This window comes from Pleurodeles waltl, chromosome 3_1 (genome assembly GCF_031143425.1).
Source record: "Pleurodeles waltl isolate 20211129_DDA chromosome 3_1, aPleWal1.hap1.20221129, whole genome shotgun sequence".
NCBI classification, from domain to species: domain Eukaryota; kingdom Metazoa; phylum Chordata; class Amphibia; order Caudata; family Salamandridae; genus Pleurodeles; species Pleurodeles waltl.
In genome coordinates, this window is record NC_090440.1 from 1298061864 (window position 1) to 1298088832 (window position 26969).

At 43.0% G+C, this 26969-nt stretch overlaps 1 protein-coding gene across 5 annotated transcripts in view; it reads right to left on the bottom strand.

Moving 5' to 3' along the window:
- The window catches only part of CLASP1 (cytoplasmic linker associated protein 1), a 1131138-nt gene that overhangs the window by 342786 nt on the left and 761383 nt on the right, over positions 1 to 26969 (bottom strand). The gene's annotated exons all lie outside the window — the stretch shown is intronic.

The window sequence follows — 26969 nt, forward strand, 5'->3', positions numbered from 1 at the left end:
CTCTACTATTATGATGAATTTGCAGGTGGCCTCCTAAAATTTTGCAATGCCCTTTTGCCTTTCAAAAAATGAGAGCCAAGGAAAAATAACTTCCCTTTAAATGGAAGTTATGTTATATAAAAGTCACAGGATGGCTCCACAACTTCATCACATAAATGACCCCAGGCACAGACACAACGCTATAGCTACAAATATTTAAAGTGCAGATATCATGTAATACAGACGTCAGCTTTTGTATGTCGCAAGTCTGATGATTGTTACTGCTGGACCTAGCCCTTTGTGCAAGGTTATCCCCAAACGTTTTGCCTTCTTCCTCCTATTTAACTTCCTTTTTTTGTTGGCTTTACGATTCCAGACACTTTACCACTGCTAAACAGTGCTAAAGTGCATATGCTCTTTGTCTAAAATGTACTGGGTATTGGTTTATACATGATTGGCACATTTGATTTACTATTAAGCCTCTAGTAAAGAGCACTGTGTGTGCCCAGGGCCTTTAAATCAAAAGCTACTAGTGAGCCTGCAGCACTGATTGTGCCACCCACATGGGTAGCCATGTAAAGATGTCTCAGACCTGCCACTGCAGTGTCTGTGTGTGTGTAGTTTTAAACTGCCATTTCGACCTGGCAAGTGCACCTACTTGTCAGACAGAAATCTTCCCTTTCACTACACGTTAGTCACCCCTAAAGTAGGCTCAAAGCAACTCCATGGGCAGGGTGCAGTGTATTTAAAAGGTAGGGCATATACTGGTGTGTTGTACATGCCTTGATAGTGAAATACTGCTAAATTCATTGTTCACTATTGCAAGGACTATCTCTCCTATAGGGTAACATCCGGATTGCCTTGAAATAATTTTTAAGTGTAATTTCCCATTGGGAGCAGATGGAGATGTGGAGTTTGGGGTCTCTGAACTCACAATTTAAAAATATATATTTTTGTAAAGTTTTTTTTTTACATAGTAAGTTTGAAAATGCCACTTTTAGAAAGTCGGTATTTTCCTGCTTAACCATTCTGTGCCTCTGCCTGTCTACTGAATACACATCTAGGTCACGATGTCAGGTGAGCTGTTTGTATATTCACTATAGACAGTCACACAAAGGGAGCTAAGGTGTGCCCGGTATATCCTGATGGACATTCACCAGGCTGATGGGTTTTCCTGAGCTAAAGTGATGGGAGGAGCTGACACTTCCACCTGAATAGGGCTGTGCTTGTTTGTCTTCACACAAAGCAGTCTCCAACCCCCTGGAGTGTGTCTGGGGCCACGGCAGGGAAAGGCAGGGTCTTGTGCACCACAAAAACTTCTCTTTTAAGTTTGCCTACTTACTGGACCTCTGACACCACATAGTTAGAACACTTCTGGACTGAGGACATTCTGCTAGTAAGAAGAGCTGGATGTTTAGGAGGGACTACTACTCTGCCTGTTGCTTTGCTGTGCCGGCCTACTGCTTGCTGCTTCTGTCCTGGGAGTGAAAGAACTGGACTTTGCTTGCTACATTCTGCTTTCCAAGGTTCTCCAAGGACTTGAACTGAGCTTGCCTCCTGTTAAAAAGACTCAGGCCCATCAAAGACATCACCTGTCAGTGCCGGGGCTCTCTTGCTAAGAGTCCTGACTTGCCAAGTGGTGCCAAATCCAGTTTCTGGACCCTTGGACATGAGTTCTGGTGCAACCAAGAAGAAACCAAGCACACTGACTCCAGAGCAACTTCGGAACCGGCGCTGCTGTCTTACTCTGTCCCGCTGCCTGCACTGGAGCTAGAGAAATCTCCATTGAGTCCCCGCTGAGTGCAACGACTGAGACCTGCAACACAGCGTCAATGTCACCACAGCACCTTCCAAGTCCCGCCACAGCGCGAAGTCCAGGGTGCCGTGTCACCGACGTCCGTGACACCTAACTCCGACACAGCACCTGTGTCTGTGTTGTTATCGCGACACCGCAAAGTCAAAGCTTTGCATCTTGACTTGCTGGATTCATCGATCTCACCTTGTCATAAGGAACCAAAGCCTCGCCACTGACACTGCATCACTTCCCCTGCAACTGTAAGAAACGGACGCTTCACTTCCCCTGCCAAGCAGTAAAGTTCCGACACCTCACCTCCCCAGTAGCAGTAAGCAGCCGACACCGAACCAGCTCCAGCGACGTCTCACCTCCCCGACATTGTGCAACGTCTTGGTTTCCTCACTGGTTTTCAAGATACTGTACTCAGGATCCGTGCCACTCCGTGACCGGCCACCACTACCTCATGAGTGTGTCAGACTGTGGGAAGCGACTCCGTCAAAACGCTGTGATAGCCCCAGTTGGAGCTAATGTGTTTCTAAGCGCTATACAAAGATTTCATCTTGGAAAATGTGTATCTTGACTAATTTATGTTGGATTTTTGTCATTTTGGTCTTGTTACTTAGATAAATATTGGCTATTTTTCTAAACTGGTGAAGGATACTTTTGTGGTGTTTTCACTCTGTGTGTGTCTGAAAATACTTTACACATTTTCCTCTGAGATAGGCCTGACTGCTCATGCCAAGATACCAAGGGAGTAATCAGGGGTTATCTTAGCTGTGTGACTCCCTTACCCTAACTAGAGTGAAGGTCCCTTCTTGGACAGGGTGTAAACTACTGCCAACTAGGGACCCCATTTCTAACAGTTACCATTCTTTTTATGTACTTAGCCATTGTTGGAAACAGCCCTTCCTACAAAGTTATCCCCAAACATTTTGCCTTTGTCCTCATATTTTTGTACCCTCTTTTTGATGGCTTTTGGACTCTGGGCACTTTACCACTGCTAATCAGTGCTAAGGTGCATGTGCTCCCTCCCACAAAACTTGGCATAATTGGCTTATTTAATTTACATACAGGTCCCTTTGTAAAGTGGTATACCAAATACCCAGGACCTGTAAATTAATGCAGCTAGTGGGCCTGCTGTGCTGATTGCGCCTCACACAGAAGTAGCCTTTCTAACTTATCTCAGGCCTGCCACTGCAGTGCCTGCGTGCACAGTTTATAACCACATTAACTTGGCAAGTCAAACTACTTGCCAAGGGCCAAACTCCCTTTTTACTACACCTAAGTCACCCCTAAGTTAGACCCTAGATAGCCCAACGGGCAGGGTGCTGAGTATGTAAAAGTAGGATAGGTAACTTCATGTTTTTGCATGTCCTAGTAGTGACAATCAGCCTACTTTGTTTTTCACTGCTGTGAGTGCTGCTTCTCTCAAATGTGTGCATTGGAAATTCCCTTATAAATGTCTAAGTGGTAATTTCTAATCTGTGAGGAGTAGAGTGTCATATTTGGTATGTTTGGGATGTTAGTGAGAAATCCTCCTTACTGGTGTATGTGGATTTTACATTACTATTTTTGAAATGTCACTTTTAGAAAGTGAGCATTTCTCTGTGCTTAAAAATCTAGTGCTTTGCAGCCTGACTCCAATCCACTTCTAGGGCAGAGTGACAGCTCCATTTGGTATATACGTTCCAGACAGCTCTCACACTGGAAGGGTTGGGTGTGACAGAAGAGGCATATGTATACTGATAGTCATACCGGGCTGGGCAGAGGGAGGACTGTTTACACCTTACATGTGAAAAGGCTGTGTCCTGCCCACACACAATGGACTGATTTCCCCCTAGTGATGTCAGAAGACAGGGGTGAGTTGAAAGGGTGTTGTGCTTCACTTGAAAGGGTCCCTTAGAAGTCACCCCCTGAACAAAGATATTTTAGAGTATAAGTAAAGGGGTTCTGACCCCATGATGTTTAGAGCACCTTTGGAACTAGAACAGAAACTCTGTCAGAAGGACTGCAGAAATGCACAAAGGACTCATCTGGACTGCTCTTCTGTTCTTGCCTTGCTACCTTATGCTGCTAGGTGGCATAAAGGACTCACTCGAAGGTTCTTTCTGCTTGTTGCCCTGCTGCCTGCTGCTCCCAGACTCTGGACTATGTCGGCACTGCTGCACTTCCAGGAGGAACTGACATTAGGTGCCTTATGGTGCTGGCCTCCCGGGCCACTTATGACTGCCTTGTGTTCCCTTTCAGCGTTCTCCCAACGGCCAACGTGGGATTACTGTTGTTCATTTGCTGCCTCTGTACCTGAAACTATAGCATCTTTCTGAGCTCTATATTTTTTTAACTTGTGCCTAGAAGTAGCGCAAGTTGAGTGCTTCCCATTTTCATCACAAATATTGTGCCAAGAGTCAGCGCATGGTGAGCGTTTCATTTTTAACCCAGCATCGGCGAACCGCTGCTACCTCTTTCCTGAAACCCCAAGAGCAGTGTGTGTTGGAGCCGTAAATGACTCCAGGAGAGGCCCGGCTGCAAGAGTTCCGGGATCGCCTAGCATCCCTGAAGCCTTCCTGATGACTGGAGGCAAGGTCCAGCCGCCGAGGGGAATCCTGCATTGTCCAGGGGTTAAGCCACCTAAGGAAGCCTAAAAGACCGCCAGAACGTCCTCAAATCAGCATCTATACAGAAGACTACTCCCCGAGGCCACCTGATACAAACTACGCACTGTGCTGAGAGAAGCGGTGCAGTCTGCTCAGCCCCCAGATGTGTGTGTCACAAGAGAAATTGCGCAGAGCCCGGGGCTGTTACTTGGTGTCCGGCGCTGATCCTGAGGGTGACAAGGATTTCTCCTAGTCCAAGGACTGTGCCGGTCCAGTGTTCTGGGAATGGCTGCCTCCACCGTTATTGTGCAGGGAAAGTGTCAGGATGATCCGTCAAGTGGGGGCCAAGAGAAAAAAAAAAAAAGGGGGGGGAGGAGGTGTCAAAAAAAGCACATTTCCCATGTTAATTCCCCACAGACTCTTTAGACACGTCTGCAGCCCGAATTGTTGAACAGAATTACACTAAATTTGGTTAAAAAGTAGCGTTGGTCCAGAAAGCAATTTTTTTTAGGTTTCGCCTGCACAACCCTTGTGCTGTGCTTGTGAAATTTATACTCAATAAAAATCTTAAAAGGGGCTTACATCCTGCCCTGGGTTTTCATTGGTTCATGGGCTTGCTGCTTACTTTTCCTTGGTTTCTACTGGCTTTAGCATACTATTTCCTGCATTTAGCAGTGCTTTTTCAAGTGTTTGCTCTTATCAGTGTCCCGAGCCCCAAGTACTGTTTCATCCTCTTTGTGGGACTTATTTAAGGTTTTGCCTTCACAGCGCTTGTTTTATTTTACTAACATCGGGAAAGTTTAGAAGTATGCTGCCCTCATAAAGGCCCATCTCTTTAGTTGCCCCCCAAAGTAGGGACAACTATGCTTCAGACATTTAATGTCCAGCTACTTTCAGGGTCTGGCACATCAGGTATGCCTGGCAGATGTGAAGCAAGACCCGGCAGGAGAATGTAGTTGCCGCCGTTTCACAACCACAGGAAAACAAGTTGACACTGGTGGTCTGAAGTGAAACCACGGCGCTCTACCTGGTTCTTCTGCTTTCTATGGTGTGTTAAAAGATGGCAGTGACGCCTTATTGTGTATTCATTTAAACCTATGAAAAACAAAACCCTTTTGTCTTTGCTGATATTTACATGCTCTGTTTTCGTTTTATGTCTCAGACCCCTTCCCTCTACCATTTGCACAACTGTTTTTGCCTGGAGGTGCCAGCTTTGATATATGGCCTTTGTGTTGACACAGTGAGGCAAGGGAGCTGCGAATGCCCTGATAGGAGGAGTTTACACAAGTGATGAGTTTTGCTTCTTTTTTCCAGTTTGGCATCAAACGTTTAAAAAGCAGGACCCCTGGGCAGTTTAGTTTCGCGGAATTGAACCCCTCTGACCGAAATAATTGATAGCCTGCAAATGATGGAAACATTAGCGGCTGTGCTTGTGGAGAGCGGGGTGGTATTTTATTGGGTTTCGTATTTATACAGTCCCTTGCTACCATCGGTAGTTCTGGAGCACTGTGCAGACATTGTACACATGGCTTCTACAGGGCATGTTTCTAGTGTCTCCTCAGCGGGAAGTGTTGGATGTGGTGTCTGAGATCCAGAAGGGACTAGTATTGTCACTGTAGATATTGTCAGATTGCTTCCTTTGCGCTGGTGGTTGCAGGTAGTGGCCACTGGTGCTACTTTCTGGGGATTTCTCACGATCGGACTTTGACTGGGCGCAGGAGAGAGAAACATAGGAATGGTGACAAAACAAGATAGCGGGATGAAAAGATTCTGCATGAGTCTCCTAACTGGTCCTTCCAAACCATATATTTGTGTGATGGTCCCGAAGAGTCAAATCAGTGCTGTTCATATAGAGTCAGGCCTGAGCTGGTTTTCACTGCTTTTCCTTGTGAGACAATCATTGGTGCCCATCGGGGAAATCTTATCTAGCCCTACATTTCCCTTCAGGGGATATTTTAGTAGGTTTCTATTGCCTACTTTTTGATTCAATGAGTTTCAGGCGTTTGAAATCCAGCTCTATTAGAACATCTTGAGGAGCTTGGCACAGCTCTACATCAAGCAAGTCCCCTCAGTGAAGCATGGGGCCCTCGTTTAAAAGGACAACAATCTCTTTAGACCAGTGGTTCCCAACCTTTTGACTTCTGTGGACCCCCACTTTCTTAGTGCTGGAACCCAGGGACCCCCACTGAATCATTATTGGAATTCAGGGACCCCCCCCCATGAAACTGGGGACCTAATCTGTTAATATTATTAAATTTTCTAAGCAGTCACGGACCCCCTGAGGAGGCTTCGCTAGGGTGACCACCTGGCATTGAGGCAAATTCTGGACAGGACTGTAAAAAATTCAGGACAAGGGTCAAAATTCAGGACAAAGGGTCAAAATTCAGGACAAAAATTCAAGAACATACGTCAGTTTTACAGACACACGCAAGAGAGGCCATGCCTCACTATGTTGTCAGTGCATTTATTTACTCTTTTTTAACATAGAACTATTTATTCACTGGTGGTCCTTTTGTGATTGCCTCCTGGTATGGCACATTCAGGTGTCACATTACGTCCTTGTTCAGTAGTAAATTAATGCCCTTCAGTACTGAGGCAAGGCCATCACCCCTACCCAAATCTACCCGATCTTTCCTGAAGAGAAAATAACAGCAACATTTTGATTATGTTTCTGAACGTTTTAAAATCCCTGGCAAACAGTGGGGGAAACATTAAAGTAATTAACCATATGCTAGTTTAAACAAATTGAACAAAAACATCTGGCTTACCCCAACCGCCCATGGACTTTCAACCTAATTTATTTTTAAAGAGGCAGGGCAGATGGTGTGGGCGACAGTCTCACACCTAATGTCAGGATGTGATGTACCCATAACTTGTCTGTAGTCTCACTGCACTAGAGTGTATGTCTGGGACTCTACATTTATCTCAGAAATGGGAGCCCGGACTACCAATAAAAGAGGAGGATCAAATTGAGATCAAATGAGAGATCCACTGCAAGTAATTCAAAGGATTATTGCTAAAAACTGGATAAATAAAGAAGAGAAGAACAAGGTGGGACAATTCCTAAAATCAGAAAAGATGGGTCCACCATGACTATTGGAAGGTATTGGGTACCTGGGCAGTTGTCTCTGCACACAGGAGCGAAACAGAAGGGGCACTGTCAAGTGGTTGAACAAGCAACACCCATCCACCTTGGCAAACTCTTCTGGTGCAATGGTCCGCTGTTGGTGCTTTTGAAGGGTGAGCAGGGGCCAGACCCCTTGCAAGGTTGTGCAAGGCAATTGGCCGCTTTGTCCATGTCTTTATATGGTTTTGAAATCGAGCAAAAGGCAAACTAGATATCTGGGTTCTCCCTAAGTGTCAAGTACACATAGAATCTTCAAAATATTTGGGATGTAAATTGCACAAACAAAATTTACAAATTGTAAAATTTAATTAGTGTTTCTTTAACATATGGCACTGTTTTCGCCTTTATATACAATTAGATCTCAGATTGAACTGGGTACCAGTTACCTTTTGATACCTAGTGATTAATATCTACCATTCTTACACTGATTTCCAGGATCAAAATGTTGGCAGAGCGAATGGTCCTTCCAAGCCCGGTTTGCTTTTTGGTCTTCTCTTCTGCTTTCTGTAGAGGCCACGTGGCACTAGTGAAGATGGTGTGCTACCCTAGTGATAGTATTATTTTGCAAACCTTCCCCCTGCTCGTCCTTCATTCCTTCTTCAGACAGGCCACACATCTGATTTGGTCACTGCAGAGCCATCAGGAGCTCTTTCCACTCTAAAGCTAACTGTGACTGCGGGTGGATTAGGTCTTCTGGACTTAGAATGCTATTATTCAGCTGCACAGGTCCAATGGGTGGCTCACTGGCTTTCTGCCCACCTCCCTGTATGAGATGGGGTTTACCAGTAAAGACTTTTAAGGAAGGCTTAATGCACTTCTCATTGTTTCCTACTGACCATTCTACGGATCACCATTCAGGGTTATCAAGCACAGCTTTCTCTTGCCTTGTCAGAACCTGTAAACTCACTGACATGAAGAAACCCTATGCTCCTGCACTACCTTTGCTAAGCCTTCCCACTCGCACAGGATGGCTGTGCTCAGAGCAACTCCATCAGTGGCATGTTGCAGGTGTCTTAAAATTGGGGACTTTGTTTCTGAACAGTGAGCTACTAAATTTCCAAACCCTTTTGGCAGACTACCATCTTCACCCCGGTCAACTCCTTACTTACAACCACCTTAAATAATCATTAAATGCCCTATTTCATGTCTGCCACCTAGCACTAACCCTACAAGAGGTGTGCCATAAGCTATGTACCATAGGAAATGGTGGCAAACTGATAGAATGGGTGTACAGACCTATCCTGCAACATGGAAACCACTCCAGGTCTTCTCGTCATAATACCTGGGTGATTGATGTGGCCAAACCTCTGCAAGATATCGACTAAAATACTGGACTTTCCCCACAAAGTATCCCACAGCTGTCACTAAGTAAATTCATAGTGCTTCCTTGTGAATGCATTCTGCCTGTTGCTTGCCATTGGCCTTGTGGTTTGTAACTCACAATTTGTTGCTTTCAATTTTCTGGCTTTATTTGTTTTAGGCTATGCAGCTTGAATTAATCCCTTCCCTTGCCAAAACCTTATTTACAGTATCCTGCCGAGTGCTCCCTTTCTGTAAACAGGCCTGTAAATCTTTTTCTTATCTTATCATATTTGCTGTGCATTCAAAGAACAAAGTCAAATGTCAGGCTCTGTCTTCGGTGGGAACTTAGTGTTTACTTTCCTTTCTCTGACTTCAAAGTGAGAGGATTTATGCGACAATCTTGCTGTACACTGGGGTTAGGAAAGAGTTTTTTCTATCACATGACAACATTTAAATAAACTTCAGAATATATCAGAATTAGAAGTACAAATCAAGCACATTTTGGTTAATTCTGAACTGTGCTGGAAACAAATACCTTTACATGATTAAAACAAATCATTGCATTAGGTGATGCAATTTCAACACATTATCGTCTGTGCACAGTATAGCCTGATTTGAAACACTGTATATCTGTGCAAATGTAATGGTCATTTCAATCAAAAATGTGTTGTCTGTAATGGCAGTGTGTTAGCATACCATCCATACTGCACTCCACTCTGCTCTGCACCACTACACGCCACTGCACCCTACTCTGTATCACTCTACTTTACTCCACTCCATGCCACTGCACTCTTCTCCATTCAGAACCACTCCACATTAGGCCACTGCACTCTATGCTACTTCACACTATGCCTCTCTACTCTATACCACTCTACCCTATGCCACTGCACTTTACGCCTCTCTACACCACTGCACTCTGCTCGTCTGCACGCCATACCACTCCAGTCTAGGCAACACCAATCTAATCGGCACAACTCCACTCTCTGCCACTCTGCAACACTGCACTGTACGCCACTGCACTCTAGGCTAATACACTCTATGCTAATGCACTTTACTCTGTAACACTCAACTCTATGCCACTGCACTCTACATCAATACACTGTACATCACTCTAATCTACTCTGCACGCTATGCCACGGCATTATACACTACTTTACTCAATGCCATCACACTCTATGCCACCTTATGCAACTCCACTCTAACCTGCACCTCTCCACTCTAAGGCACCTCACTCTACTGTGAAATAATCTACTTTATGCCACTGCACTCTGTGCCACTGCATTTTATGCCACTGCACTCTACCCTGCACCTCTCCACTCAATGCAACTGTACTCTACTCTGAAACAATCTAATATACGCCACTGTACTCTATACCACTCTGACCACTGCACTCTAGTTCAATGCACTCTACACCACTGCAAGCTGACACTGCAACACTGCACTGGCCGCGACTATACTCTACACCACTCTGCTCTGTACTACTGCATTCTGCACCAATATACTCTATTCCACTGCATTCTATGCCACTCTACTCTGCCCTATGCCACTCTATGCAACTGCACTCTACACCAGTGCACTCTAAACAACTGCACTGTATGCTACTGCCCTTTACTCTGCACCACTGTACTCCATGCCACTGTTCTCTGTACCACTCTACACCACTGCACTGACACTCTACTCTGCAACTCTGCACTCTACACCACTCTACTCTATGCAACTGCACTCTAGGCACTATACTGTACTCTACACCAGTCTACAATACTCCACTCTGCACTACTCTACACCACTGCACTCTATGCCACATGAGTCTACTCTGCACTCTGATTACTGCACTCTCTGCTACTCTATTGTATGCCACTCTACCCCATGCCACTCTATGCCACTGCACTCTGCGCCAATGCACTCTAAACAACTGCACTGTACGCCACTGCCCTCTACTCTATACCACTGTTCTATACGCCACTGCTCTCTGTGCCACTCTACTCCACTCTACATCACTGCACTGACACTCTACTCTGCAGTGTTGCACTCTCCACCACTGTACTATACACCAATGTACTATGTACTACTGCATTCTATGCCACTGCACTCTATGCCACTCTACTCTGCATCACTCCACTCTACAGCACTTTGCTCTACTCTGCACCACGCCACTGCTCTCCCTGCACCGTGAGTCTACTCTGCAATCTGTGCCATTGCACCACTCTACACTACTGCTCTCTCTGCCACTCTATTGTATGCCACTCTACTCCACTGCACTCTATGCCACTATACTCTGTCCCACGCCACTCCACGCCACTGCACTCTAAACCACTGCACTCTACGCTAACGCACTCTAGACAACTGCACTGTACCCCACTGCACTGTACTTTGCACCACTGGGCTTTACGCCAATGCTCCTATGCTACTCTACTCCACTCCACACCACTAACTTTAAGCCATGCTGAACAGCAGCTACTCTGGTGTATAACATGGATAATGGCTAAAACTCATTAGCAAAGCCAATAACTCTTTTGTAGATGAGACCTATTGCTTTGCCAATGTTTGTTAGTACTATGAGGTACCGAAGTACCTGAAAGAACTGTGAAAAATACAATGACATCATAATAAAGGCTGCTACAAAATGCACAAATACATTTTGGCTAAATAAAAAAAAAGTGCTTCTCAAATACAGATTTTAATAATATACAGTTTATACCTAGTACTATTTTTTTTTTTTAACACTCCATTAAAACCACACACTCCACAGCTCACCTTGGAACACCATTACAATACCTCTCTAACAGAAATATATTTGCCACCAGAAAACTCCAAGTGACTCGTTTTAGTAAAGTCAATGCAGGTTTTCAAGCTCCTTTGTATTTGCAGATTTACAGTTGGGCACATTTGCATGTCTTTAGGGAAGGAGACCCCCTGGTAAGAAGGTTTGATTCTTATCTGTCTGCCCCTCCCTTTAGGGCACAGGAGACTCCCTGCCTTCCAGTCCAGCTGGGGAAACTGATCTGCCCATAATTTCACCCTGCCTCCGTTGCCCTTTAGGTGAAAGGCTAAAATTACAGACAAATGCCGTCCGTTAAAGCTTTCATCACGGACAACGGACGGCAGGGCAAAATTCCGGACAGTTCGTGAAATTTACGGACGGGTGGTCACCCTAGGCTTCGCGGACCCCCAGGGGTCCCCGGACCACAGGTTGGGAACCACTGCTTTAGACATATTTCATAGCTACACCAGTTTATGGTGGTAGATGGCATTGCCTGCCTTATAAAAAAAATTCATCAGAAAAGCAGGCCATGCCTGCCTTTGTGTTATGTAAAAACATTTAACAGTAGCAGCACGGAGCCTGGTAAAGAGCGGGACCCAGGGCAAACACCTCAGCTGGTACTCCCACTTGTGACAGCCCTGGTGAATCCTCAACAACCAGTTGCCTTGATCAGTGCATTGGAGCCCATTTGTAACAACAGAGGATCTCTTTGTGATATGCTTCTCGTGTGCCAGGCTTCTATAACAAAATGGTCATGGAGCTAGAGTGAGGAGGAGATAATGCAATTTAAAGCGCCACACCACTGTTTGCTTGGGGTAAGAAATTCTTAATTTGAATGCTAAAACATCAGCAAACTCTCATGTTATAGAGAAATGTAGGGTGCTGAGGCCAAGCCAATAAATACACCTTAAGAAGGTGTGATAAACAAGTTCACTAATCGTATGTCACTATAGTCAGCGTTATCTTCAGATGAATTGTGGGTGAACTAAACATCGCATTACGAAAGAGACTGACACAGCTTTTTTATCCTTGTGAGGTAGATAAAACAATGAGACAATTTAATTGAGTGTGTGTGTGTATTTGTGTGTATATACACACACACACACACACTCTAAACTACATGGTTCTTCTGCAGGATATGTACCCAAACAAGGTTTGTTTAGCTGTTATCACTGAGTTGAAATGGTTCTCATTTTTGTCAGTTACAGAAAGGTGAAATGAGGAGTTGCTCTTGTTGATTAGAGTCTGCGTCCATAAGATTGCAGTTTCTACATTGTGGGTTTTAAACATCTTAGCATCAACATGGTGCCTGAGACTTCTGAGTATACATTAATCAGAGTTCTACATGTAAAACACAGCTGATCTTCAGGTGAATATTTACTTTGTATGCAAAGCCAGCAATAAACTAATTTCAAGAATTGTGCTAATTCTGTGGTGCACTAGGTGTACTGAAACCTACCTTCATCTACTGTTAGGGATTTTTTTTTCCTGGAAACGGGAGATGCATGTGATTGTGGGAAGGTAATGAGCCTGGAGGAAACTGGGGACGTTACTGTTACGGCCAATGGAAAGGGAGTTGTGTTAACCTGGTAAATTTAAGACTGGAGTCATCTTCCTTGTTTTGAAACTTCGTCTTTAACGTGTTATGTAGTGCTTAAACCCTAGCTTGTGAAAGCGCTGTGGTAGACTAGGTCTGACTTACAAGGAGAGGCTAAAAGTGCCAGAAAGGGTGTATTCGTTGCTAGCACCTCTTTGACAGATGCCAGCATTTTCGGAACCAGTGCTAAACTGTGTGTGTGTGGGTGGTGGTGGTGGTGGTGGTGGTGGTGGCGGGGGGGGGGTGAAAGATGTTTGGCGCCTGCAGGTTTTTGTTTTCTTGGGAAACTGGCGCTGCCTAATGAAGGGAGTACCATGGCTACCTTCTCTCGATTCCACGTCATGCCTCATTTTTCTACACCTTACACTACCTGCGTGTTCACACCTTTAGAGGTTTTTCTTTCCTGCTTTCTCCCTTTGTCCTGATTTTTCGCTCTTTCTCAGCCTTTTCCTTTACCTCTTTTTCACTCTTCTTCCATTTCCTCTTGATCAAAGTATGCCCCTAACTGCAGTTTTGAGAAGTTGGTGAGACAGGCACCAAGAACCTAACCACAGGTGATCCCGTCTCTAGCTTTATTCTTTCTCACAAGGTACAGATATTCATTCGAATGCTTGTCCTACTGATCTTCCAACTCGCTTGATATTTTCCTCGTGCAGCTCGTGTCTCCGAGCAGAGACAGTTTAATATTTTTAGTTCCCACGTTTTAAGGTGCTCGACCGTAGCTATCAAGCTGCCCGTCGCAGTAAGTTTGTGTAAGGTACTTGTGCGTTATAGGAGGTCTCAAATTAGCTTGTCTGTTAACAATCGTGGTACCAGCCTCCTATGATTAGCATTCGTCGGTTAGGGAAACTTGATAAAAGTCAGTTTCTGTTTGCTTTTCCCATCCTTGCTGGTGCTTGTGTTACAGGGAGAGAGATTTGTCACTTTTGGGTATAGATCACTGGTGTTTCTATAGCGAGCCCCAACATTAGTGTAATATATGTAGCCACAATAAAATAAGATGTTCTTGTTTTTTTTATGTAAAATGCTAAACATTGCAAGCGAAGCAAATAATTGTAGTGATGTTTGGAGACATTCCATCCGAGAAAAAAAGGCCATTGATATTCAGTATTGCCTTTCAATTTATTACCCTAAAACACAGTAATAAACATGTAACACATGACCAACATTTCAAGTGAGATTTAAAAGGGGTCCAATTACAAAGTCCAAAATTCTGTTTTGTGCTGTTTTGAGCTGTTGCGCGCTTAAAATAACATCAGTTTGAAACTTGTTTATGGTAACGATGAGAGCCAAAACATATGTGGAATTATGGATTGCAAAGAGTCCTTATCGCCCAAGAACTGTTGGCTGTTTTTTGTTGTTGTTTTTTTTTAACAAATAGTGCTGTTCTTTGATAGCTTCATTATGTAACATTTAACTGCCTAACATTTTGCATATTACAATGATCAGTTTTCTGTTTCTAAGTTATATTTAGCTCAGTATCTGGACCAAATGCTACTGTTTCGTGTCTCAAGAAGCTTCGGTTATCTTTCTGACCTTGGTTTGCACTTATGGAGCAATTAATTATACCCTAGAGAGGGTTCATAGCCGATTCTGAAGAACCCTGGAATTGAAAAACATTGCCCCTGCCTTTTTAATTTGTTAGATTAGTTGTGTCTCTAAGCGATTCTCCTATTATTTCCCCATTAGGCCAGCTTCTAGAAAACATGTCTATATCCTTCAAGGCAACAGCTACTAGTTGTCAGTATAAATCACCCTCCTCCACACAGCTAAAGCTTTAATCAGTGTACTGGTCATAAGTAAAATCGATTTCAGCGAGACTCCTAAGCAGCCCACCCATCTAGTCACTTTCTCCACCAAATCAAAGTTATGAATGATGTTTCCTTCTTTAGCCTTGCCACGCAACCACATGCATTTGCCTGTTTCTTGGACAAAACAAGGCTCTGTTCAAACATCTGACTATTTTGTTTTTAGTTTATTCGGGACTGCTGCTACCACATAATTATCCAAAACCCTTCCTCAATTAATTCCAACCTACAGCATACTTTAGGCCAACCTAAACCTCCTTGCTGTAGATAAGCAGCTACGAGCCATGTCCAGATTGTGTGCCTCCATTAAAACTCACTGCTAACTGACCTTCTAACTTCCACCTTGCTAGCCTCGCTCAATATCATCCTGAAAACCTATCTTGTCCAACTTGAAATCCAGAATGTCCTCTCTAACTTTACTGCCGTCCATGTTTCTCCACACCACCTCCACCCACGAGGATAATTAATATACATAGTGGATTTTTTTATTGTCTCCATCTATACCCATCATTTGCCATTACTGTAACCAAAATACTTGTTTTCAATATCTGAAACGGATATTATCCTTCGGTACAGTTTATATTTGTTATGAGCAATATTTCAAGTAGATACACTGGTATTTTTCAATGCATACAAATTGTCTGGAAAAAAGGATGTTTCTCATTGGTGATCAAACGAGTCTGCTTAAATTGAGACACAATATTGTGAGCCTCCTTTAATACACTGCATTGCAGAGTAGCATAGGCACAGTGCCCCATACCACTGAGTATTCTGGGTAATCAAGTGAGAGGCTTCTCAATTTGTTATGCATGTTTGTTACAGAGTGGCTTTGAAGAACAAACTATGTGGTGAGCAGATTGGTGTTATTCGTGAGGTTGGGAGAGGTGCTCCAAACATGTTAAGGCAAATTCTTATTGGACTTAAGAGTGGAGTGAAAACAAGATGTTTAAGTCGGATGGTAACATCTGACCTTTGCCTTCCAACTGCAGATTATTCCATTGTTTTGGAGTGCCTGCACCACTGGTGTCACCGAAAAAGCTCTCACCGTACTCCCATATGACAGTGTTGCATGACTATTTATTCACTTTTTTTATATAGTCCTTCAGGGCAGCGGAACACTGTAGAGATTTAGAACAAATGAGTAGAAATCAATTGGCGTCACTCCAGTTGCTGATCAGAGAAGAACCCATGCAACCTGTTAAAGGCAAAAAAATGACAACTGCCTACAGGCTAGGGAGACGTGCCATGAGCATGTTTTGACCAAGTGCTGATAGTACATTTCCAGCTGTCACACATTGATTGAAAAGTGAATCCAGACCTCACAAATGTTTCTGTCATAAACAAATTGTCTTATCAGTAGTCAAGTTTTTGGTTTATGGAGCTGTCTTTTTCATCCCTGGGTTTACCCCTTCACTACAGTGTTAGTAGCTTATTCTTTTTTGAAAATCTTTATCAGTAAGGACATTTCCAAACCTAGGGGCATGTTCTTGCCCCTGCCTTTGCTGGTGTGAACTGGATCCACCAGATCACAAATCCTGACACAATATATGCGAAAGACATATAAAAAAGGTCCTTGGCACAAATCAAGATTTAGTTAGCATCACTGGACGATTTGCTCCCCTATTTTCTGACAAAGTACGTTTATTAATGTATTTTTTTAAATCCTATTACAAGATTATTTTCTTCTAACTTTAGTTATTTAGTTTAGCTGGAAAAGAAAGTTGCAGCTAATGTTCAGTCCATGATAATATCTCTGTCACTCACGTCTAGGGGTTTTAAGATTCTGTAGAACTTCACATGAAATTTCTAATCTTTTTTTTATCTTTCGCCTGCACAGCACTTGCGCTGTGCTTGTGAAATCTATTGTTAATATATATGCTAAAAGGTACTTGCATCCTGACCCTTTGCTTTTTAATGGTTGCTGTGCTTGCCACTTACTTTTTCTCCTCTTCAATTGCCATTAGCATGCTATTTTCCTGTTCTCGCTCACGTTTCGGAGCACTGAGGCCCAAATACTGTTTTCACTTGCTTTTGAAGTGGAATTTGTAAAAATATTTTGCTTGCACAGCACTTGCACGCATAGCTGAAAACGTGGCCCCCTCTCATACGGAACTGCGTGTGCCTCGTTAGTTTCACGCCAGCTCTTCTCTCATTATCTTAATTGTGCTCTTACAGCCTGACTTTAACATGGTCGCTCTCAGGACATTGCCTTGAATGAAAGTATGTCTATGGAGTGTGTGCATTCAGACGCATCAGTTTCATGCCGGCTCATCTTTTTGTCTTGCTCACACAGCCTCCGCAACAGAACAATAAGGTCTGCACAGACTGTTCTCGCTCTAGTCTATCTTTAACCCCTTCTGTGCCGAGGACGTAGTGGTTACGTCCTTCGGCACAGTGCTGCTGTGCCGAGGACGTAACCACCACGTCCTCGGCACACAGCCCAGAGGGAGCGCTCTCGCTCCCTCTGTGTGCTTCCCCCCACCCCCCCAAGTCAGGGATGGAAGGGGAAGCCCTTCCCCTTCCACCCCCCGTGACATCAGCACGCGCGCGCTGATTTGTCACAGGGTCTCCCCCAGCTTCCAGCGCGATTGAAAGAGAAATGCTCAGCATTTCTCTTTCATTCACGTGGGGGAGCCCCGGAGAGGCTTCAAAGGGAAGGAAATGTATTTCCTTCCCTTTGAAGTCCCTCCCAGGGTTTCAAAAGCCGGATTGCTTGCAATCCGGCTTTTGAAACCCCACTAGACACCAGGGATTTTTTTTGGGGGGGAAATGGACATAAGGGAGTGACCCCTTGGGCAAGGGTCGCTCCCAGGGGGGGCATTTTTTTGGGAAGGCCTTTTCTGCCCCCCCCTGGGGCCGGCTGATCTAGAGGCCAAAATCCACAGGTAGGCACTGTTTTCTATGAACAAATGTGATGTGTCCACGTTGTGTTTTGGGCCATTTCCTGTCGCGGGCGCTAGGCCTACCCACACAAGTGAGGTATCATTTTTATCGGGAGACTTGGGGGAACGCTGGGTGGAAGGAAATTTGTGGCTCCTCTCAGATTCCAGAACTTTCTGTCACCGAAATATGAGGAAAATGTGTTTGTTTTTTAGCCACATTTTGAGGTTTGCAAAGGATTCTGGGTAACAGAACCTGGTCAGAGCCACACAAGTCACCCCATCTTGGATTCCCCTGGGTTTCTAGTTTTTAAAAATGCGCTGGTTTGCTAGGTTTCCCCAGGTGCCGGCTGAGCTAGAGGCCAAAATCTACAGGTAGGCACTTCGCTAAAAACACCTCTGTTTTCTTTAAAAAAATGTGATGTGTCCACGGTGCGTTTTGGGGAATTTCCTGTCGCGGTCGCTAGGGCTACCCACACAAGTGAGGTATCATTTTTATCGTGAGACTTGGGGGAACGCTAGGTGGAAGGAAATTTGTGGCTTCTCTCTGATTCCAGAACTTTCTGTCACCACAATTTGAGGAAAATGTGTTTTTTTAGCCAAAGTTTGAGGTTTGCAAAGGATTCTGGGTAACAGAACCTGGTCAGAGCCCCACAAGTCACCCCATCTTGGATTCCCCTAGGTCTCTAGTTTTCAAAAATGCACAGGTTCGGTAGGTTTCCCCAGGTGGCGGCTGAGCTAGAGGCCAAAATCTACAGGTAGGCACTTCGCTAAAAACACCTCTGTTTTCTTTAAAAAAATGTGATGTGTCCACGTTGCGTTTTGGGGCATTTCCTGTCACGGGCGCTAGGCCTACCCAAGTGAGGTATCATTTTTATCGGGAGACTTCGGGGAACATAGATTAGCAAAACAAGTGTTATTGCCCCTTGTCTTTCTCTACATTTTTTCCTTCCAAATATAAGAGAGTGTGTAAAAAAGACATCTATTTGAGAAATGCCCTGTAATTCACATGCTAGTATGGTCACCCCGGAATTCAGAGATGTGCAAATAACAACTGCTCCTCAACACCTTATCTTGTGCCCTTTTTGGAAATACAAAGGTTTTCTTGATAGCTATTTTTCACACTCTATATTTCAGCAAATGAATTGCTGTATACCCGGTATGGAGTGAAAACGCACTGCAGGGTGCAGCTCATTTATTGGCTCTGGGTACCTAGGGTTCTTGATGAACATATATCCCCGCAACCAGAGGAGTCCAGCAGACCTAACGGTATATTGCTTTCGAAAATCGGACATTGCAGGAAAAAGTTACAGAGTAAAACGTAGAGAAAAAGTGATGTTTTTTTCACCTCAATTTCAATATTTTTCTTTTTCAGTTGTTATTTTCTGTAGGAAACCCTTGTAGGATCTACACAAATGACCCCTGGCTGAATTCAGAATGTTGTCTACTTTTCAGAAATGTTTAGGTTTCTGGGATCCAGCATTGGTTTCACACCCATTTCTGTCACTGACTGGAAGGAGGCTGAACTCCCAAAAAATTGTAAAAATGGGGTATGTCCCAGTAAAATGCCAAATTTGTGTTGAAAGTGGGTTTTCTGATTCAAGTCTGCCTGTTCCTGAAAGCTGTGAAGCTGGTGATTTTAGCACCGCAAACCCTTTGTTGATGCCATTTTCAGGGAAAAAAACCACAAGCCTTCTTCTGCAGCCACTTTTTCCCATTTTAAAAACAAAAAAACCGAAATTTTCACTGTATTTTGGCTAATTTCTTGCCCTCCTTCAAGGGAACCTACAAAGTCTGGGTACCTCTTGGAAAAAAAGGACGCAAATTTGGCTTGGCTAGCTTATGTGGACAAAAAGTTATGAGGGCCTAAGCGCGAACTGCCCCAAATAGCCAAAAAAAGGCTCGGCACAGGAGGGGGAAAAGGCCTGGCAGCAAAGGGGTTAAACGTCTCTGTGATGTGCGTGCACTGCGAATAATGCTTTAAATATTTCACAATTCAAAATAAGAAATATGCATCTATTTAAAACAAAAAGTAAAATTTTGGAACTTAATTGTAAATGCTAAAAAGATAGTGGGGAACAGCAAATGCTGCCCTCAGGGAGCTGCTGAAGACTTGAAAACTAGTAATAATTGTTTTGCAACCATGGCCTCAGTTTCGTCGCTCTGAGGAAACGTCTTCCGAAGTCCCTTCTCCATGTTTATATCTGTCAGATGGCTGGTGCAAGTGAGTTCTACTGTGGGAGACGGGAGTAGCAGCTGCAAGTGAACATTCCATAAATACGCACAGAGCTGCAATGTCAGCCTCTTTGCATTGCCTGACACCCCGTCCCCTCTAAGGTATGAAAATGACTCTACCAAGCAGTTATAGAAGCTACTCTTTCTCCCAGTGAAGCCAGTTTTTTTAGAGCACTTTGGGCTCGCCTTTTCTTGCACTCTGCAGAGACCTACCTCTCTCGCCAAGGACTGGATATTCATGTATTCTGAACACTTTGTGCCCTGCCCCAATGACAGGCACTGTGAGATATTCACACTGCCTTTTATCCTCTGCTCCAAAGCTTTCAAATTTGCTGCATTATAAACAGTCGTCCACAACATACACAAACCTACACATACACTTACAGGTGACCGAGTTCATAGTATGGAATATTGTATGTCTTAAATTCTTTACTCTTTTTTCAAATACTCTTTTTTAGGTAGGGTGAGAGCATTTCACAGCTTTTTGTAAGTTTAGTTCATGAGCTTGCGCAAGTATGGCACACATATCAAACGTGCTTAGCTGCTGCATGTTTTTCTTCCTTTGTCCTCCACCATTTATCTAATCTCCCTGCATTATATTACAAGTTACTGCACAATATATTAGCTTTCTCAATAAATAGGCAATAATACTTTTATTAAGTTTCAGAAACGTATATTGCAGAACTGCTCACTAAGTTAAATATTACAACAAAAAATAATTAATATAAATCACATAGGCAACCCCTAACACATTTACCAATGCTTGTTGAAATTTGGTGGTAAATACGTTCAGTAGTTTACGAGATATTAAAGGAAATCCAAATTTGAATATCTGGGTGAAGCCTAAGCACAGATCACATGGTGAGATCTGATTGGCTGTGGGCACTTCAACCAGAAAGTGCTGGTGGCCAACTTGGGATCAATACACATGATAGCAACCATAGAAATGCATTGTAGTGAATTGCAGGTTTTGAGGATTGCAAAAAGGAGAACGTTTAAAGGGTGATCACATATTTTAGTTACAATATAAATCATTTGTTAACAGTATCACATTGATTTTTGGGATTGTGGTGTGTTCTAAGGTGATTTTACCCTGTGAAAAAGCTTTCTACTACGAATACTTGAATCATGTTTGAGAGTAAACTGTTTTCTCATGATTTTCTCATAGCAGTTAGAGAAGGTACACCAGAAGCTAAAATGAGAGAATATTTTCAGTAAATTTACACCATCTTACTTAGCCATATGAGAATGAAGTCTGACATTCTCAGTAAAACATGTAGTTTCAACAGCCTGACATTTGATTCTATGACAGGTCAGGAGGCTTCAGATTATGATTCGCCATATTTTCTGTTTGTTACTTTTCAAACCACAGCAGCCAATGAGATGAAACTTTATGAAAAAACTGCATTACCCATAACATTTTTTGTGACCTCATAACTATAGCACCAATCATAGCACAATTATATAAACAATATGGCACCAAAAAGTCCTTTCTTTGCTGTTTTGCGACAGAGATACGTGTTGGTCTACATGTTGTTTTCGTTTCATGGTATATTGGTTAATTGTATGATTTCCTAATATCGCCTGTAGTGAGGTCCTCCTCTGTATAATACACAGCGACCAGATTGATTTAGTCGCTGTGACTGTATTGGCACCTCATGTGGGTGCGGGGAGGCTGGGAGACAGCAGAAAGCCTTTTAGTCCTTTTTTTGGCTTGCTTTCCCGTGTGTACATCCTACGTGAAGCAGACTAATTTTCTGACCTATATTGGATCTGCATCCCACAACACGACTCGGCAGGATTGAGTCTGCTCCCCCTTGCATTTCTATTCAGCGATTGAGCTAATCGTCTCTTCCATGCCCATTTGCCTGGGATGTAATAACCAGCTATACAGGCTTTTTCTGGAAGGGTTCAGCACCCATTTTTCTAGGCAGTCTTCTGCCCTGGTGGTCCCCTAAAATTACTACAGTCTCTCTGAACGGCTTTTATTCTGGGGTGCCCCCCAGAATTTAAGTGGTACATCCATCTGATTCCTATGCTGCCAACTCACAATATGGCAGATAGACAGAATCCTACTACCTTATCTTACGACCAAGACCAAGAAGCCCTAACTCCTGGCTGAGGATATAATCCAGGCTCTAGAGGTCTCAATCACTCAATTTGTTAAGAGGGTTCTCACTGTAGCACTGCAACCCTTAGCCAGACAATTGAAGAGGTATGACCTGATGGTCCCACCCTACAGCCCAACCCCCTCCATCCCGCATACCACTACCCCCTTGAAGAGATGATGGGCCTTCCAACAGGCCCCATTCTGCGATCCTAGCCCACTTGTCCCAGTCATTATGCGCAGGCCACGATTACTCTGCAGCTCAACCTTCAGCAAGCACCCAAGCCAATCCCATTCCTCCTCCAAACAACGTATCTGATGATTCCCAGCCCCACCCCCCCAGACTCAAACGATTCCTTCTCACCACTGCCAACAATGTTGCTATTCCAATAACGACCAGTTATTCACTACATCTCCTCCTGGTGAGGCCTCCAGCCCCTTATCCGCCCTAACCTTTAACCGTGACGCTAACATCCACTCCCAGATTTCAGAACGGACGCTTCTCTTCGCAGTTTCAGACTACGCTCACACCAGACTCCGGAGGAGTTTTGACAAAGACGTTAAAAATCGCCTTTGTTCTGAATGCCCTCATCCTGACATTCCGGACAGAGTAGAGAGGTACCCCTGAACTTGAAACCAACCTAGCCACATTCCTCAAATGGTCCTCTCAGGACCCCAAAAAAGGGATCGACAGATCATGGAAGTCCTGTCAGGACAATACCCTCGACTTAGCAGGTCCCCATTGCAAGATTCTGGGTATGGCAGTCTCCGCAAAAGAAAATGGAACTCACATCGATCCTGATACCCTGGCAGCATGGGCACAACACACCATATGCATACTGGGCAATGGAACTGTGAAACTGCAATAAAAAGACGGTGCTCAATTTTACTGCGTATTGACCCCAAATTATTAACAGAATAAGCCACTGCAGAACCGGGCCCTCTAGCCAATGGACTACTCTTTGGCGATAAATTTGTAAAGGACCTGGGGAAATTTGTGAACACTTTTACAGCTCTAGACAAAGCACAAATCTCCCTTAAAAAGGTCTTTCATCAATCCCTTTTTGCCAAGGCTGGTAGGTATTGAGGGTGCCTGCCGAACAAGCCTCTTCCCACAGCCCTCAAACCAAACACGCTGCTGAAGGCACAGGATACTCCTCCCAACCCAAAGATGCCTTTTAATGAGCCAGAGCATGCAGTGGATGTAGCAGCTTAAACAGAGTGTTCTGTTCCCAAGACAATTACGCCTCCAGAACCAATTGCCAAGGTAAGATTGATTCAACCTTTGTTGGTTGTCCTGGAAGACAGAACCTGATACTCTCTGAACAACCGGTCCTCTTTGAATTCCAACTCTTGGGTATCGGAAACAATAACTGGGCTCAAGGTGGAGTTCTTCGGGGTCCCTCAACAACCCTCTCTTCCTCCTGCGATCCATTTTTCCCAACTAGATCGCTCTTTTATTCAGCAGGAAATAGAGCAACTCCTGTCCAAAAATGTGATCGATCCTTGTCAGCCAGACCCTTCAGGGTTTATATCAACATCTTTTTGGTAACCAAAAAAGGGGGCAGCTCTCACTTAGTAATCAACCTGAAAGAATTCAACAGCTGGATTATTTTCTAACATTTCAAAACGGAGGGGATTCACCTCCTCAGGGATATCCTAAGAGAAGGTGACTGGATGGTCTGCCTCGACTTTAAGGATGCCTATCTTTCAATCCCGATATTTCCCACACATCGGAAATTTCTTCAATTTGAGAGGAACAACCAGTGGTTGCACTTCAAGGTCCTTCTTTTCAGACTTGCCTCCGCCCCTTGGTGTTTCTCCAAAGTCATGCACCCGGTGGTGAAGAATCTCTGCTCCAAAGCAGTATGTCCGATCCTCTATCTGGACGACATTCTGCTCATGGCCCGAGATGTACAGAGTCTTCTTCAAAATCTCAACTGTACTACCTAACTCCTACACAATCTGGGTTTTCTTATCAATGCAAAGAAATCTGCACTGTCCCCCTCACATTGCGTGGAATTCCTTGGTTTCCAAATCGAGTTTTCTGCTATTTCTTCCAGCCCAGATGTTACACTAAATCCAGACAGAGATCCGATCCACTCTCCTCAAAAACAGGTTCTCTCTCAGAGTCAAGTTTCAGGTTCAAGCTTAGTTTTATTGTTGCAGTTAATTAAAACAATAGAAATGTTGATGAGCAACATTTAACCCCATAGGTGTGGACGTCGGCCACAGGACGACATCCGCACACCCTCCCTGGTGCGGGTCATGACCAGTGGCTGACGCCAGGGCGGGGTTTGAAAAATCCTCCAGTGCATCATACCAGAGTATTTTTTATTTTTTTTATTTAAAACCCTCCCGGGAGACACAGAAGAACTTCTGTCTCTCCCACCCCTCTGTGATGTCAGCGCACTGCGAGGCATTCTGACGTCACACTTCGTTTTCCCCACCGGAGCAGGAAGCAGCAGGTAAGGCCACTTTATGCTCTGGTGGGGAAAATGGGCTCGGGAAGGCATAGTTCGAAAGTGGATATTCTCCCCCTTCAAATGAGGCCTTCCTGAAATCGTTTCCTGGCTGTGGATGGCAGCAATGCTGCGGTCCACAGGCAGGAAACCCCACTAGTCACCAAGGATTACCTGGGGGGGGGGGGCCTCTGAAAATGGGCCATCTCCAACAAATACATACAGATCTATATGGATCTATATATGTAGATATAGGTATATATTTATTTATATATATATGTATATCTAGATATATACATATATATATATATATATATATATATATATAATCTTCAACAGATGGAACGATAACAATCTGACGGCTGCACCAATCCCGTTAATTAAATCCAGACCATTGGAACAAAGTTGTGTTCCACAAAGCCGTGTTCAATTAATCAAATTTATTGCTTATAAAGGTTTCACAGAGTCCTCAAGAGAAATGTCAATGCGTTTCGGCAGAACGCCTTCTACTGGACAAATCCGGCACCATATATATACAAGTTAACCTCCGTCATTTATTTTCATAGCATTCTAGTGTAATCTACTGCAGCGGCCATCTTAACACATGCAAGAACCTAAGGTTTTGACTCTACAATTCTTTATATGAATTGCTTCCGACAATTCGAATGACAGTGCATCATATATAACACATGAGTAGAATAAATACATAATAAATATAATTAATTAATTTACTGAAAATCATTGAATAAATATCATGAGCATGAAATTATGTATTAATACATGATTTAAACCAGTGTTATCAATCTTTATGATCAACCTCCATCACTTTAATTAATCAAATGTTTCAAATATTTGTAGGACATATTTTTCAATGTGTTTTTTTTTATATAGATGATTATAATTATTTCAAATAAAATTATCATAAATATTGTAAATATTACACAATGCTAAAAAGTGTTATAAATAGGTTGTTGTAAAAAATTGATCAGTACAAATAAACCAATCAGCAAAATGATTATTATCCTATGGTTCAATACAGAATAATATCTAATATAGTTATAATTTACAATATCTAAAATCATATTCATTATTAATTCAAAATTTGAAACAAATTATATAATATCAAATCAATCATATATACATAATTAATTACAGTATAAGGCTAAACTCCAGTGGAATTTGGTCTTTTATCTAATTTGCCACTACCCTATCAACCTACATTTTGTCCTCTGAGTATGATCCATATGTTCATAGGACCGAAATTGTGTCTTATTATATCATGATATATTCAATAAATATCCAGAAGACAATACATATTTTTTGTTGTGGATTAATTGTTGTCTATTAGGATCTATATTGTAGGTTTCCTGATTTATGCATGTATTCAAAATGGAATTGAGAAGAGGCCAGCCACGGACTAAAGTGCATAGTGCTAATAAAACAAAATTATTTCCATATTAAATAGAGTGTCTATAACCAGTGCAAAACTGTGCTAAAACAATTTTTTGTATATAATAAAAGATTTACACATCTATTGTCACTCTTCTGTAAATATTAAATTCTACGGGAAGAAAAATTGTAAAAAGATGTAGGAATGAATAGTTTTTTTTCTTTTTTCTAAAAAAAATGTTTCCTCAAACATCAGTTGGAGATAAATATGTTCACCTAAATGTCTGCAAAATCACTTATGGCAAAAGAACACCCCTTGTAAATGGCAGTGGTGAGAGTAATGTTATATCCACAGTTATATATAAGCAAAATTTCACAACACTCAAGATCTCTCTGTAAATATAGAATAGATACAGTAAACAATCATTATTTCATCTAAGATGAACATGTAATTCAGCATCAAAATTATGCCCCCAAGGAGATTCAGAACCTAATAGTAGAATCATCTTCGATTCCATTTGTCTAAGCTCCAATGTTCTATCACCGGCTCTGGGATTGTTTTTAAAGGATTTGATGCCATAGAATGATAATGTGCTGGAATCCCCTTTATGTAAATCCCAAAAATGTTTGGCCAGGGGATATGTTCTATTCTGATTTTTGATGGCTCTAACGTGTTGTAAAAATCTGACTTTCAACTTGTGGATGGTACTGCCTATATATTTTTTGTGACAACCACATTCGACAACATAAACCACAAATTCCGTGTCGCACGTAATACGATCTTTGATGTCACAATAGCAACCATCAAAAGTTTGAAATTTTTGCATGTTTTGTGCATATTTGCAAGCCTTGCAATGGCCACATTTCCAAAATCCCATTTTTTTTGGCTCAACCAGGATGTGCTAGCTTTCGTAGAGAAAAAACTTCTAGTTAG